This window comes from Anser brachyrhynchus, assembly GCF_964034855.1.
Source record: "Anser brachyrhynchus genome assembly, chromosome: 26".
In the NCBI taxonomy this organism is placed as follows: Eukaryota; Metazoa; Chordata; class Aves; order Anseriformes; family Anatidae; genus Anser; species Anser brachyrhynchus.
The window spans coordinates 3,574,562-3,590,293 of NC_137719.1; the positions used below are offsets into that span (position 1 = coordinate 3,574,562).

Sequence of the window (15,732 nt, forward strand, 5' to 3'; positions counted from 1 at the left end):
CTGATTAAAGTGAACCATTATTAAAAGCAGCTTTCCCTTTACTTTGCTTAAAAGAAAACTCCTCCTTTACAAATAAGCAGCTCTTAAAGCATGTCTCATGAGTTTAAAAAACAAGTTAGAAGATGGTAAATATTGATGTTTCCCCTTCACGGTCTGCAGTGGAAATATCTCGTAGAAAGATACCTAGCTTAAAGTTAAAAACCTTGGGACAATTTAATACTCAGGTCCCACAAACCTGGGACAAAAATACACCACTTCAATTACGGCTGGGGCTCAACACAGTGCAGATTGCCTTCCCTACGTCAATAGTACAGAAATTTGTTTTAAAAGCTATAACTGCACTTAGATGTTGAGGTATTACTCTAATTAAGCACCCTACCAGCACTATTAACAACGTGAACGCATGATAATAAGCCTCTAGGATGATTTTTTTTTCCACTGCACAGGTAAACGTGAACTATTTGGGGGAATGCTACGCTCATCCCACAAGCTGACTAGGTGCGTGGATCCGATATGCACTGCTGAGCAGATCCCATATCACGGAAATGCCATATTTGTGGGCCCCAAGCTGTCACTAACTACAGCATCACCTCACACCATGGAACTGCTTGTAATGCAGAGTTCTTCCTTTGCTGCCAGCTTGACAGGAGTCCAGCTATGCCCCATGAGGGGCACAGCACAGAGAATGAGCCTCCAGCCAGCCTGACTTAAAACCCCATCAGAATTCTCTGGCAGAACATTTTAGGACTCTTGTGACAGACCTCTTTTTGGAGCTGCTGGAGGCAGATGGATGCAGGTGTACATGGTGATTAATTTGGTACAAAAATCTTACAACTGCAATGAACATTCATGAGTGCTTCTGCCTGTGCACTGTTAAGAGATGAAGCACCAGTCTGCAAGACTCACATCTCTTGTTTAAGGATGGCTAAAGACAGACTAATATTTTGTTCCCCTTCACCTCAATGGGGGGAAGATCACACACACACAAAAAAAAAAAAACATCCAGAAAAGGAGAAAGAACTGGCAGACTGACTCTCAGTCCTTTCCAATGCAGCCTCCTTCCTCTTGCTGTGTAGCCCAGCAGCAGATTAAATCCACACTGCAGAGTGAGGATTTGGTCAGTGTTCAACAGGCCAGCAATGTGGCAGCTGACATTTTACCATCCATTCCTTAGTGTCATAATGGAGATCAGTTAAAAAAGAAAGTCTTACTTGCTTTGTATACTAAACTGGAGAACAGACTCAATTCACAATTGAATAATCCGAAGCCATTCTGATTTTGTAAAGTGTTGAAAACATCAGCTAGGTTGGAGATATCAAATAGTAATTTATAAGGCTAATAAATAAGAAAATTATTTGGAATAACTGTGCCCTCTTGCTTCCCATTTTTTCAAGTCCTCAGCTTTATCTGCTTGTAAGTGAGAACAGTGTTACCAAAGAGAAGTGGATTCAATAACGAAGATGCAAAGTTGCAGAAGAATTAATGTGTTTTATGTGAATGGGACGAAGGGGGCAGGAGTAGACTAATCTTGAAGTAGTGCATGTCTGCGCTAGAAAAAGCCCATCACTTTATTCTGGAGAGAAATATAAAATAGAAGAAACTATTCACATTTACCGTAAAGTGCATGCTGATGTAAGATCATCACACACCTTAGAACTGCAAACCAAATAAAACAAGAAATTGAGGTGTATTAGCCTTACCTACTTTAAAATTTTATCAGAGCTATTTTATAGTTATGTTAAAAATAGGTAACAGCCTTGTGGTATGAGCAATACAGATGAGGTAGGGTCCTAAGATCACAGGGGAATTAAAATAGCCTACAACTGAATCTCTTACCAGGACTCCCATCATTGCGGCTCCTAGTAGGTCTGAGGTTTTTTTTTCCCCTTCCATTTTCTATTGCAGTTTGCTTTAATTTATTAAGATGTTTTTAATCATAGTGCATGGAAAATAAAATGGAATAGGTTGTTTTTTTGCAGTAGTGTTTTATCCCCTCTGCCTATTCTCCAGCTTCTTCTTTTTTGCCCCCTCCCCCTCCCTTAAATTTTCAAAGCCCTGTACATTTTTAAAACAAAATGCATTCATCTTGTTTCTGGATTGCTCTCTGCTTGTCCAAGTGAAAATTATCATTTCATTTGGATTAAATGGCAAGCCACCTCTTTCTTTCCCTCTTCCCTGCACACTGACCTCAATTATTCCCGCAAATCAGATTAGCCTTGTTGACTTCCATTACCTCAATAATTAAGAAACAAAATGATGAAACAAGTACCTTCTAAGCAATTGTCATCAGAGCTCCCATAACATCTCTTTCTAACAAATTTTGGCAGCAGAGTGTGTTTTCTCTGCATGAACTTTAAGGCACCTGAAGACATATTGAATTTGGCCTGTTCTCAAGAAACCCTTCAGGAACTCCTAAATGGATGTTCACCTTGGATTTTACTACATTTCCATGATTCAATACAACAGATAGCATGCTGATTATACAAAACTGCTACGTATTTGTCACTGCTTTAAATTCCCTTTCTGAGCACCCAATATAGAAGCCCATGTCCTTCTGCAACTGCAGGATTTTTACATTGGCTGGGACACTGGAGAACAGTACTTACTGTAGCTCTACTTCCCTCCTCTTTTCCACTGCATGTGAACATATATCTCTTCTTACAATGATGCAGCAGATAAAAGAGATGAATTTATCTTTGAAAATTCGGGATCAGATTCTCAGCTGGTATAAACTGCTCTAGCATCAGAGACTTGCAAGAGACAAAAGCAATTTGCTCATTAATTAAAATATTTGAATCCTATCCTAGTGTTATCTTACTATTTTTTTTAATTCAGTTTAATAGACCACCATTTCAAACAAATGAATTTTTACTTACACACTTCCTACAAGGAAGTTGCTTGAAACTAACACAGAGCTTGCTCTACTGAATAAGAACCTTCTCAAGTCCAGATTTGGCTACTTAATTAGTTGATAACCGGACTGGGGTTTGGGTTCTGGCCATCTGCTTATTGCTTACACTCCCTGGACCCATTTTTTCCCACCTGTAAAAGAAGAGATCAGGCTAGAATGTCCATAATAAAATATTTTGCCAAGTCCTGATAAAATTACACAAAAACACTCGGTGCCTATGTGATACTTGCTTTGCCAAATAGGGCTTTGCATGGGTAACCAGATCCCAGGAGACAACAGTAAAGATATGAAAACATTCTTAAGGTTTTATTGCCAAACCTCAAGAAACAAGAATCTCAAATGTGGAAGGAAGAGCAAAGCACACCACTACTTCAAAACCTTCTTTTACAGCAACATAAAACGGTCATCTAATGCAGTGCTATCATAAAATTAAATCATGCTCACTTGTCATTTTGTATGGTCTATACCGACAGATTAAAAACTACACGGCAAAATGTAATTTCCCAAACTGAAGGTATAAGAGGAGTTTGAAATATCTTCCTCTGCACTGTCTGCTCAGTCCTGCGTCCTCATGGTAATAAAGCAACAGTCACAGTTGGATAAAATTTAGCACTGCTGGCTGCCTTCAGGGTACAAGCAACACTTGTCCTAAGAGTGCCAAGGGAAAGAGCGAGTGACGATTACAACAGCGTGCCAAGGTTATCTTATTTTTTAGAGAAATCCTGGGGGGAAGGGGGACAGAACATTACATTTACAAAATCTTCAACTTGAAAGTCAAGAGAACTGAAAACAGTACATCCCCACTCTACCTTACTTGCAAGTTGAGAGTATGGCTCTTATTGTTTCTGCCCAAGATGATGCTGAGCAAGGGCTATCCTAATGCTCTGATAGCATATCAGGATACACACCATAGGTAACACCGTGTCTCTCTACAGCAAAAACCATTTCAGCTAGACTAACCTTTGCTTCCACAAGAATCATCCCCATGCAGAGCTAGCAAGAAAGCTGAATGTCACGCAAGACCTACTGTAACGGGGGCTGTGTGCATGCACAGGGAGATGGCAAGCAGCCCACGTTGGTTGACTCCTGCTACACCTCTTCCATGGCAAGGCTGTTGTCACCGGCAGGGGCACTGGGTGCCAATTTGTGCTCTCATCCACAGCGCAAAACCCTGTAAATATAGAATAACACAGCCAGCTACACCAGCATCATTTCCAAGGTACCTGGGGGTGGTCAATCTGTTCTTGCATGTAAGCAGCAGCAGGTACAAGTGGATTGCCAAAAAAGTCAGTGCTGCAGATACAGAAGAACTCTGTTGTTAAACTCAGCCCAAAGATTACTGAAGCGAATTACGAAGTGACATTGCTGGCCTTTAGCTCCTGCCCATAAGTGATATTCAGTTCAGTGCTTCAGAAAGTCATGAAAATGACTAGAAGTGGCACTCAAAGTGAGAAATGGGGCATAATGGAGCACAAATATATCTATGCATGCATGCACAGCTAATAAAAATAGCACCACCATTCAAAAGTCCGTCTTCTCCTTTATAATAGTGCCCCTATCTTGTGACACCTGGAAAAGCTCTAAATTGGGAAGAAAAAAAAATGTAATTTAAACTCAGAGTCAGCTTAAGCCTCTTTCATAAAGCAACAATACAATATCTTGAAGAGACACTTACCCGAAAAAATACATGCAGAAATTATGAAACTACTGAAAGTCATATTTTGCAGCTGGCTGCACGCTCTGGCACAAACTCTAAGCCATATAGATTAAAGGGTCTGTTAAGATTTATCAGACCCGAGAATGCACTCTAGTTGATTAGAATGTCTGATTTCGAACCCAGAACGAACACAAGTTCTCATGTATGAGATAAAGAATTTGGATTTCCTCTGTTCACACTGAAATTTGATATGAAATTTCTTGTTTCCAGTAGTGGAAGAGAATGAACCCAACACATCCAAATCAATGAAATCTACTAGAACTTATAGAGTAGAAGGGTACTTCACGCCTGTCAGAGCACTAAGAAAATGCCTTAGCACAAATGAGAATCAGACTGTAAACATCTGCAAATAGACAATAAAAGTGAAATTCAGGCCCACAGAGCAGTGACTCTTGTTACTGCAATGATGTCTTGAAGCCTTCCTTCCATTTGCATAAGATAAACTTCATGCCAATATTCTACAGCAGCTTCAAAAAGGATTTTTTTTCCTTGTGACGGAAAGATATGGGGAAAAATTACACCATAAGTAGCACTGTGAATACCATGAGACCTAACAAAAAGTCTCCGTGTAATTTCTTTCATTAGAAGTTACATACACTTCAACATTTACAATTTTTTTTTTTTGATTTTGTAAAAGGTACACTCAAGTTAAAAATATATGTGTAATGTTAATATACTCACAGACTCATCCTTACCCTCAGACTCCAGAAAGGTGAGGGACTTCATCTGTTTAGTGCTTGTGGTCAACTGCACCCATATTTCTGTGGACACACTACCACAGACAGAAATGATAAACATTTTAAAGCTTCTGTAGTTGCATTTTGAGGACAATCAAATAGCTCTTTTCTCATTCCAAAAGCAGAAATAGATATTTGTATGTGAAGTTGGATGCTTGCACTCTTGATTCCTCATTTGATGTGGATTTAAAATATTAACGACACAAGGTGACCTTTTAAAGTGTAACTGAAGATGGACAGAAACATGCAAGATTATACCCCCAATAAGAATAAAGTACATGGAAAAATTTGACTCAAAACTTGGTTATAAAAGAACCACTCCTAACAATGATCTATGAGGTTTTATCACACATTTACTCCACCCAAGAAGGATTTTTTTTGATCATTCTTACTGCTGCAATAAGTAGTGCAGCCTCTACGTCCAATCTTGCTGAAGGTACCTACCAGCTTAAATAGTAAGCAGATATTCCTAGGATTTTCAGAAATGCCTTAGAGTGTGAAAACAAGAGGATACACCTTGTTTAGATGCTTAAAGAAAAGATACTTATGCCTCTTTGTTTCTTCTTGTAAACACTTTAAAAAGCATCTCCACACAACAAGAGCACTCAGTATGTGCAGAGGTTATCAGGCAAGGTGCAGTATTCAGTTTAAAGTCAGGGTTTTTTTGTTTGGTTGGTTTTAGAAACACAGCAAAAGCCCAAGTTATGAAAAAATCCATGTGTATGAGAATCATTATGGATTGCAGCATTAAAGCACTTGCACATCTCCCAATCAACTACGAGATGTTCTCTGAGAATTGGTAGCATATGTCGTCCTAAAAATACAGACCAAAACAACATGTTATCTTAATTTTTGTTGTTTAAATTTGTTGGCAGCTTTGAAAATATGAAGTGGGATTTAATACTGCTGGGAGTGTCTCACTGATTCATTTCTCAAAGTTTGGACCTCAGCATTCTCTTTGAGTCATCGTACTTACATTTAGCATCAAGCAAGCGCCTTGTGATTCTCTTAAAAATAAACATGAAGCTTTAATCAAAGCTGAACAGAAGAAACTATAATTGTCCCACAGTTGTTCTCTTTGAAAAAATTCTCAACTTTTTTTTGCAAGTAAAAGGGACCCAAAAAAAGAGGATTTTTAGCAACAAAATGCTGAAAATAAGCTGAACTGTAGTTCTTTGTGATTCACTGCAGCAAAGATGGGATCCAAACAAACAGTATTGGCCTCTACTGACACACTAAGGAAGCCAGCTCCATTCATCAGGGTTTGAGAAGCCCCAGCATCCACCTCCAAGCTTCTGGGCACCAATAGGAGTAGGAGTGGTAAGAAATCACATGAAACAATTTCAGCTCCATGAACTCTCCCTATTCTTCTCCCATCCTTTTCAAATCTAACATCAGCGGAATATCACCAAAACACCTGCACTCTTCCTCACATCAGGATCACATTTCTATCAAAAATTAAGCCAGAAATTTATCTACAGGCTTCGACCAATCTAATCTTTCTGCATCTCCATCAATGGTCTGGTCTTACCCAAAGCACATGGATTTTTTTTTCTATTCAAAGCAATCATTCCAGTTTTCACTAAGGTGTACACACAATGCTGACAGGGCCATTACATACATATTGTAGGGTGTTACAGGAACTAAATTTTAACTCAAAGAGGTTCAGACACTGTTTACATTAGTATCAGCTTGAGCTCTTCACAAGCATGGGGAAGAGCTGTGCATGCTCTCAGACATGGCTACAGCGATGCCGTTGTCCATGCTCCCTTCTCCCCAGTAATCAATCGTCTACTGGAGAGCTACTGAAGAAGTTTTAGCTGACATTGCTCAAAATATTGGCTTCCTTGATTGCCATCAGCATACATTAGGATGTCTAAAGCAGAGCAGTGGCTGTGGTGGCTGCTTTACTCATTAATGTCTATTTCACTGCCCTGGGACCTAGCGGCTGATACCAGGTACAAAGAATCCAGGAATGAATTCAGAGCACAAAATTAACAAGCCGCTCACCTTCATACAGCCAGCTCATGCCAGCATGAGGAACTGAATGCATTTTCTCATCTCTGTCCAGGTCTTCAGCCTCAGAAGTACCCTTTGTAATGTGTCTCCTTCCCATATGTTTGATTCCTTCACGGAACCACGCTGCCAATGAACTTCTCCTTGTGTCCTACCACTGCATCTTGGCAACACCATTTGCAACCTGGCACTGTCATTCCTCTATACATGAGCACTTTTAGTGATACGTGCTGACTTCGAGCATATTTCAGACTAAGGATCCTGCATAGAATGATGGAAAGCAAAGGATTTAAAAAAAAAAAGTGTAAATCTGGTGTTAACTAGAGAACAAGAATAAATCATATCCATTTATCTACAGATCATATGTACGGTTGACAGTACTTTCCTTTTTCCATTGCGTTAGCCTGTCTCCACCAGTAATTATCCATACAAATGAAGGGTACAACTACTGCTCAGCACCTCTGCATATACCACTCCTTTTGGGGAGCCTAATCTGGATAACATACAGCACAGTTAGATGGCACTTGTCAATATTTGTATTGAGAGATTGCCATTTTAGAGAAAACCTACAGGGACAACCCCCGTGGCGAGAGGCACAGTCGCAGCAGATGTATTCGCAGCTGCAACAGCCCATGAGAACAGTCAGTACAGTGGCTTTTGGCAAAGTGGAATCAATGTGGGGAGCTGGATTGGCTCTTCCTTGTGTTTATATTTGCCTTCTCCTCATCTAATAAGGCAGAGAGACAGATGCCCTCTCATAACAAACACAAGCTAAGCTGTTGGTACCATCCAAGTCGTGAGGAATTCTTTTTTAATCACCTTATTCTCTTCTTGGACCTAATATACTGCCTATAGCTTTAACTTCAGAACTGCCAAAAAGTACTGCCCAAAGCAGTAAAGTTTTTGCTAGCTAATTATCTCTTGTATTCAAACCAAAACAGAAACACTCTTGCAAATCTCATGTATTCAAATTAATTAGATTTACAGTCCTGAATGGATGGCTGTCCAGCAGTTTAAAAAAAAAAAAAAAAAGATTCCTATACAAATAATGAATTATTACAGCCATCCAATAAACCAAACCAGCAAAACAGTCTCTTTGGCTCTCTTACAACACAATTTCCATCCTTGCTCCAAATGAATGGATTTTTAAAAGTATTCAGAAGGCCATAAGGGAAGCTGTTTCAGATCTGCAAGGGCGAACAAGATTTTTAAAAAGAAATATTTTGGCTCAAATGTGAGCATAACCTGCCCAGAAGCAATGCTTTAATAATGAGGGACACTTACCTGCATGCTCCTAGAGACTGTGGTTTCGATAATGAGACACTGGGAAGAGACATCAAGTGTTTAGGACACTGTTTTGCAGTGCCAGAGTCACAGCTGTCCAGCTTCAACTGCTAAATTTCCATGTTGCTTCATATGAAAACAGGAGCAGGATCATATCACGTGAAGAAACAAAAACAGAAGAGTGTTTGTGTCTGCCTGTTCATGTCAAAATTGACAAGTGCGTGAAGTATTTCAATCTGGTCCAAACTTTCTTTCTACAAAATAGATTTCAACACATGCAACATCACCACAACGAGATATGGTGCAGAAAACTCTGACTTCACGTACGTGTTTTGAGAAAGTTCATCTAGCATAACCCAACTCATATGCTGACATTTTCACAGTCACAATTTTATAAACTAAGGAGTTTATATAAACATACATTTAATTCATCTTGTACTGCATTTATTCAAGAGAACCCTAGGCTATACAGCTTGGTTCCCTACATTCCCAGGACACATATAAACTATTATTGTGATTTCTGGTGCAAGTACTTGGAGTAACACCACCATTGAATTTCGTCCTGTGTGTTCATTAAAAACAAAAATAGCAACTTGGGGATTCCCTAGCTACTCACCTTCACAACCTTTGTCACTTCACGGCTCTCTCCCCCTTTTGGGCAACGTAGCAACTTGGTGTGAATAAAAGCCACTGCTGAGTGGTAACATCACCTTCCATCACCCACGTAAGATCACTGGGAAGCACCAGTCACAGTCTCCCCTGCACATTTCACCAGTGCTAAATATCACCAGCCACAAAAGCTACTTTCACACAGAAGGGAAAAATACGAGAGTGCTACATATCATCCTGGGCAATAAAACAAGCAATGTTTGGTCAATCATGGCATGTAAACCCATCTCAGGGCTACAGATCAGTGTTGCATCACGTAAATGATTCCTTATAGTATCATTTAAAGATGTGCTTTAATCCCAAAGCACTACTCAGGCTATTACTTTCTTATGAGTGACTTCATAAATGGTGATTACCGCTAACCCACTGTAGTAAATAGGGAGAAACAGACAGTTTTTATTTTCCCATAGCAGAACTGGGGGGGGAAAACGCAGGGCTGTTTTCTGCTTGCTTAAACAGTAATGATCCATTCTGCAATCTCTCACTGCCCCGACACTGCTCCTAGGCAGGCTTTCACTCAGTGCTGGGGTAAGAATAACTCAAAAGGCAGACCTGGAGTTGAAGGGGAGATATTTTACTGCAATAAGTGACTTTAATTGAATGTGAACTAAGTCTTTTTTAACTTTAACCTTCCAGGACTTGACTTCAGGTATCTATATTTCATATCTATCCCAATTTTGTTCATCACAGACACTAATGAGAAAAAAATTAACAACAAAAACCCAACAACACAGCCACTCAATAAATGCAGCCTGGCAACAAAACAGACTTGGGGAGGAGTATAGGGCCTGACCATTTTAACAGATAACAAACATTTTTTTCCTCTAATGAAAGCTCTGCTGTCATGAAAGGGTATTTTTAATACTGATAACTTCTTCATGTCCAAACTCCTCCATCAGCTGTGCTATTACGAAGGCTTCAACCTGAAACAAGTGCTCCTGTAAAGGGCAAGTCATCATAAATCAGAAGAGAAAACCTTCATAGTAAAACATTATTTGAAAATGGAGAGGGTGGGGGGAAAGCATCAGCAGGGCCAAGAACCTTGCTCTTTCAGAATTATTTTGTTACTGATGAAGATGCATGCTGAGAAACATTACCACAAGCCAAACAGCTGTGTGCGAGAAACATTTTTAATATCTTAATTTTCTGTAAAGCTGTTCAGCCCACTTTATACTCATCTCAGGTTCAATAAGAATTTGGTTTTCCTTTGTTTTAGTAGAGCTTGTTCAGAACCTTGGACCTGTGGGTATTGGGGTCATGCTTTGTTGTTGTTGTTAACTGTAAAAGGAGCCTGATGTTTAACACCCATGCACCTGACAGGGCCAGGAACACTGCATTCAGGTGCTGGAGTATTGAACTGTTTAACTTCGCCCTGAATCATTCTGCGTTTGGCCTGTTACTACACTTTACAAATAAGCCAGAGCGTGCTTAACCTGTTCCTAATAGGGGAAAAAAACTCTTGAAAAGCTCTGAGTAACATTTGTTTGGATTGCAGGAGCTGTGGACTGTATCAGAAAACATCATCTTTCACAGTAAAATGAAATCATCATCAATATTCTGATCTCAGTATATTGGCTAAAGGCAAGTGAATATTGAACTATAGCTATTGCAAGACAGATTTTTCATACCAAAAATAAATCAAGTGGATTCATTTCTCTCAGAAGCTGCTGTGAAAACAGAACAAGAGGGAGCTCAGCAGGGTCATTTTCCTCCATAATCTCTACCACAAAGAGAGATTAACGTCATATTTGTGGGATAGAAAGTCTGCGTTTTAGCAGCTTAAGATAATTTGAAACTTCTCACCAGGCTGTGTAGCCATAGACACTCCAGCACTTTCCAAATGCCAGCTTACCGTAATCACTTTGACATTTCCAATCACTGAAGCACATTGTATCGAGTAACGTAAAACCTATTTATATAGGGATCGGAAGGAAGAGGCGCTTTTGCATCCTACCAATAGGTAAAAATATTATCGCACTCTTTCCAACATAAAAGCAATGATAAAAGAACATCTCTCGTAATTTGGCTTCTGTGGCCAAACAGAACCACTTCCCTGCAGTGCTAAAGGCATGGCAAAGGGTTTTGATGGGATCTCCTACAGACCTGTGAGTAGCAGCTGGCTTGTGCTCTATTTCTCTACCTGCACCTTGTGTCCGGCAATGCATTAAATCTGGTGCTGATAAAATAGAAGCTGAGGCAGAGCAACACTAATAAAGCAAAAATATCCCGGGCGTAATGCAGTGGACAATAGATCCCAACATGCTGCCTCCTAAAACACGCAGGCTAGATTTGAAAGGAGCTTAGGTGCTTAATTCCTTTCAGAAATGTGACCCTTGGCCATACTGTAATGTACTGTGTGTTCCTCAAAGCACTTGAAATATGTCAGAGGGACTCTGCAGAAGCTGGGTGCTGAACAATAAGGCACTAAATCAAAACCGCAGCGGAGAGGTACATATTACCACTATTATAGATCCTGAGAATAAAGCATTGGTTTTCGGAGACTTTCTGAAACATATTAACCATGGCAGAAATAGAAAACGGCTCTAAACTCTGCAGAGTTACAGGTGTAAAGCTTGGGAGATAATTTTGAAGGGTTTTGAGATCTCCAAATGAAAGATTCATTATAGGCTGTGAGCTATCCATCCCTTTGTGTTTTTTGATGAAAGGGACTGGAGGCTTTTCTCCGAGAAGTGGAAACACAGGCAACATACAGACTTCTCCATGCTGGCATGAATGGCTGCTTATGGGGGGCAGACAAAAACCACCACGTGCAATGATTTCCATCTCCTCCCTGCTTTCACCCTGCCCCTAGGACAGGGAGCACACAAACAGCCACAGCGACCGCAAAAGAGGAATAATTCAGAGCCACCAATGTCCCCTTGAGTCCTGCCTGCCCAGTGTCACCCCTGTGACCTGCCCCTTCAGCACAGGGACTCTGCAAAAGCCACGCAGGAAACATGTTACCTCCCTTCCCCATGGCCCTGGGGCTGAACATGCTTCGGCATGGACCACAGCTGGCTGGTAAGTCCATGCAAACCCTTCTCTTTAGGGTATTCTCATTTCCGATGATCACACAACTGCATTAATTACACACACACAAAAAAAAAAAAAACAAAAAAAAACCAAAAAACAGTATATGCATGGGGAAAAAAGACACACCACAGGTGCTAATTCTTCTAGGTCAAGTCAGAGGCAAATTAGAATCTGTTTTGTTTTTTTTTTTATGGCGTCATAATGGAGGAAAAGGTGGCATAACTGTTTATTTTATTTTTAATTTTTCAAGAGAGGTAGGATTGCTAATCTAAGAAAAGACTCTGTCCCTCAGCTAAAACAGCGATGCTGCCACTGCAGTGGTGTATGAAGAAGTGCTTTCCTTTCCAGTGACTGCACACAGAGCAAAACACGCAACGAGGCAATGCAACGTAAATGACATTTCAGCTAATTATAAAGCTATGAGCAACTAATCATGCAGCATGTCAGTCACTTGAAAAAGTCACCCTGAATGCCAAGGGTATAAATTAGCAATCGAAATATTTCCTTTTTTTTTTTTAAAGATGCACTTTGCCCCAAAGGGTAAACAGAGAGAACTGCTCAGAGAGAACTGCTGGAAATTTCTCCCAGCACCTTGTCCCTGGAAGAAGAAAAGGCAGCAGAAGCTGAAGTAGCTCAGGACCCCAGCAACAGCAATTCAGTGCATCACGTACTTGGGCACAAGGCAAATCCTGTTCCAAATGCAAGTGTAGAGGCCCTGTGCCATGCAAAAGAGCTCCAATTAACATTATCAGACTCTTAACAAGCAGCCTGCAAGAGCGCTCAGCCACTCACTATATAAATTTTGTCCTTTTTATTCCAGGACCTGATCCTCTGCCGTGTAACTCCAGCAAGCTCCTTTGTCTTGGATGAAAACACATCATCTCCCAGCAGCTGGAAACAGATGCTTAAGCATATATTTTCCTTTGAAAATGCTCCATTTTCTAATAAAAAGTGCTTTTTTTCCCTACTAATTCTGTTATCTCTCTGTATATTTAAAAGAAACATTAATTATACTTTAAATAGTTTCCAACAAATCCTCCATGTCCTTCCAAATTTCATCATTATCTAGTAAATTAATCCTCAGCCACTTATCTGGCTTAAGGTTAATTGATATATGACTCAATCTCTTTTCTTCCTAAAGAAATAAAGCAGTGGTGTGCACACATTTTGTATTGATAGGAAACTAGCTCCTATTCACACTTTTCTATTGGCAATTACCTGTTTTCATTCATAAGTCCTCTTCCTTCACATGTCCTATTATTAATGTTTGTGTATTCAGGAATCACCTAACTTCACCTACAAATTCCTCCACACTTCATCTAGCAAGTAGTTTTTCAGGAAGACTTGGGGAGAGGGAAAGGACTAGGTAGAAATACGTAATTAAATCCAATACATAAGACCCACTGCAGAGCTCAGCATCACATGCATACCAGAAATGCATGTGCCAAGACCTTACTGCCATGTTGGGTGCCAAAGACGGACAGTGTTGGCAGGTCTATAAATATAAATGCAGAGAACAGGATGTTATTAAAAGCGTGGTGTTAAAGCATCAGGTAAGAAGGAACTATGGGCTAAGTCTCTAAGGAACAGAGCGACCTCGTGGATAAACTGTTAGTCTCCAAACCAGAAGGTCTGTTCAGTTTCCTCAGGCAGCAACCTGTACTTCTGCAGTCACAGGAGCTGATGAATTATAAAGCATCTTTTCCTTTTGCCATCTGTAATACTAGCCAAAAAGAATTATCTTTGCAGTAACAGTGACATTTTCACATTTATTTTGGCTCCTATAGGTGCAGATATCTTTCCTCAGGTTTAAGGAACTTCAGGAATTAGCCACGTAAATGTAATTCCAATTAGGAATCAACCATCAGTGACTCTGAAAATGCTAATGAGCACCTAAATATCTGAGCCCCTCAATAACAGTTTCTTTTTCTAAACTGTTCGGGTAGAGCTATTCAGGACATTATATATCCCATTACCCAGCAGGATGGGGATCAGACAACGACGAATGGCTGCAAGAATATGGATAATGGAAGAATCTGACACGCGATCAGCTCTTTCACCTATCGCAACAAGTTTTTTTCCTGTCCATTAGCAAAGTCAACCTCTTCATATAGAAAACTGACTAGAGAAGGCCTGACATTTGGTGCCTTTACCAAATAGACTTCCCTGCTGCTGTTGGCTGATCACTTTGACATATGATTTCTCTGTCAGCATGCATGGACATATCTACTACTGTCTGTAAACCCATGGAGAATTTACTACCTACAAGAGGCTCGAGCAATTTTCTAGCACTAGATATGTATCTTGCTTGTGCGTGCATGTGTATAAGCATAACCTATAGTTCCTCTGAATTATTTATAGACAAACAAGTAATTAAAATTTTTATTCTGCCTGTTCCAAAGATTAGAACCAAATTTTTATTTTTTAAATCAACGAAGCTGCTGCCCAACCTCATAACTCTGTCTACACGTTGTAAAGAATGGCGCGACTGGCTCTAACACTTTGTATTTTGTGTGATATACTGAGAAAGCAAATGACTTGGTGACTTCCCCCAGTGTCGGAAAGGAGAGGACATAAAACAAGGAGCCCTTCATTTCTTGTAAGCCGTGTACGTTCCCATACACCCAACTTTTCAGGAGCAAAGATGCAGGGCTCAGGAGGTATCTGCACAGAGCTGGGAAAGCGACTCTAGGGCTTGATGGAAGAGGGGCTCAGCACCAGGACACACAAGTTTTGTTCTCAGCTTTCAAAGCTGTCAGCAAGTCTCACTTAATCTTCACGTACCTTCATGGTCGGTTAAACTGAATACCTTTGCAAAGGTTGCCTTTAAGAGAGAAAATGCGTTTACAGGCACGAGATGGGGAACCAGGGCTCCTGGCTTCTATTCCCAGCTCCTTCATTTTTTTACTACGTGACCCTGAAAATAACCACTCGGCCTTTAAACACAAAGCTGAGCATAATCAATCCTATCTACTGCATGCCAGTGTCACAAAGGTTGGCTGCCAACCGAGAAGAAACCCAGAGAGCTTTTGACAAAGAAACCAAATCCTGTCCTGGTAGAAGAGCTATTGTGCTTCATGGAAGAAGAGGCTGTATGTATGCAATCGATCACCTTGGTGTTTTATGTGTCTATGGGAAGTCAATGAATGCGTAGAGAAGAAAAACTTGCAGCTAAGGTTAATCTTATAGACAGAACAGCCAAAACCTGCACAGGACCAAGAGGTAAGCATTTGAATCACCACTAAAAAGAAAAAAAAGAAAAGAAAAAATACAGTCCAGGAGAAAAAAGCTAGGGCTAGATGATGCATATATAGACCATCTTATAAGCTAAGTTGTAAGGCTGTTTGGAAGGTGGTTTCTTCTTG

At 40.2% G+C, this 15,732-nt stretch overlaps 1 protein-coding gene across 1 annotated transcript in view; it reads right to left on the reverse strand.

Moving 5' to 3' along the window:
* Positions 1-15,732, reverse strand: part of LOC308182997 (uncharacterized protein) — a 230,889-nt gene that overhangs the window by 37,869 nt on the left and 177,288 nt on the right. Inside the window, exons 30-33 of the mRNA XM_080568459.1 lie at positions 7,763-8,919; positions 7,376-7,642; positions 5,324-5,400; positions 3,939-4,082 (exon numbers count right to left, since the gene is read on the reverse strand). The gene's annotated coding sequence lies outside the window, so the exon portion shown is untranslated. The remainder of the gene's footprint in view (positions 1-3,938; positions 4,083-5,323; positions 5,401-7,375; positions 7,643-7,762; positions 8,920-15,732) is intronic.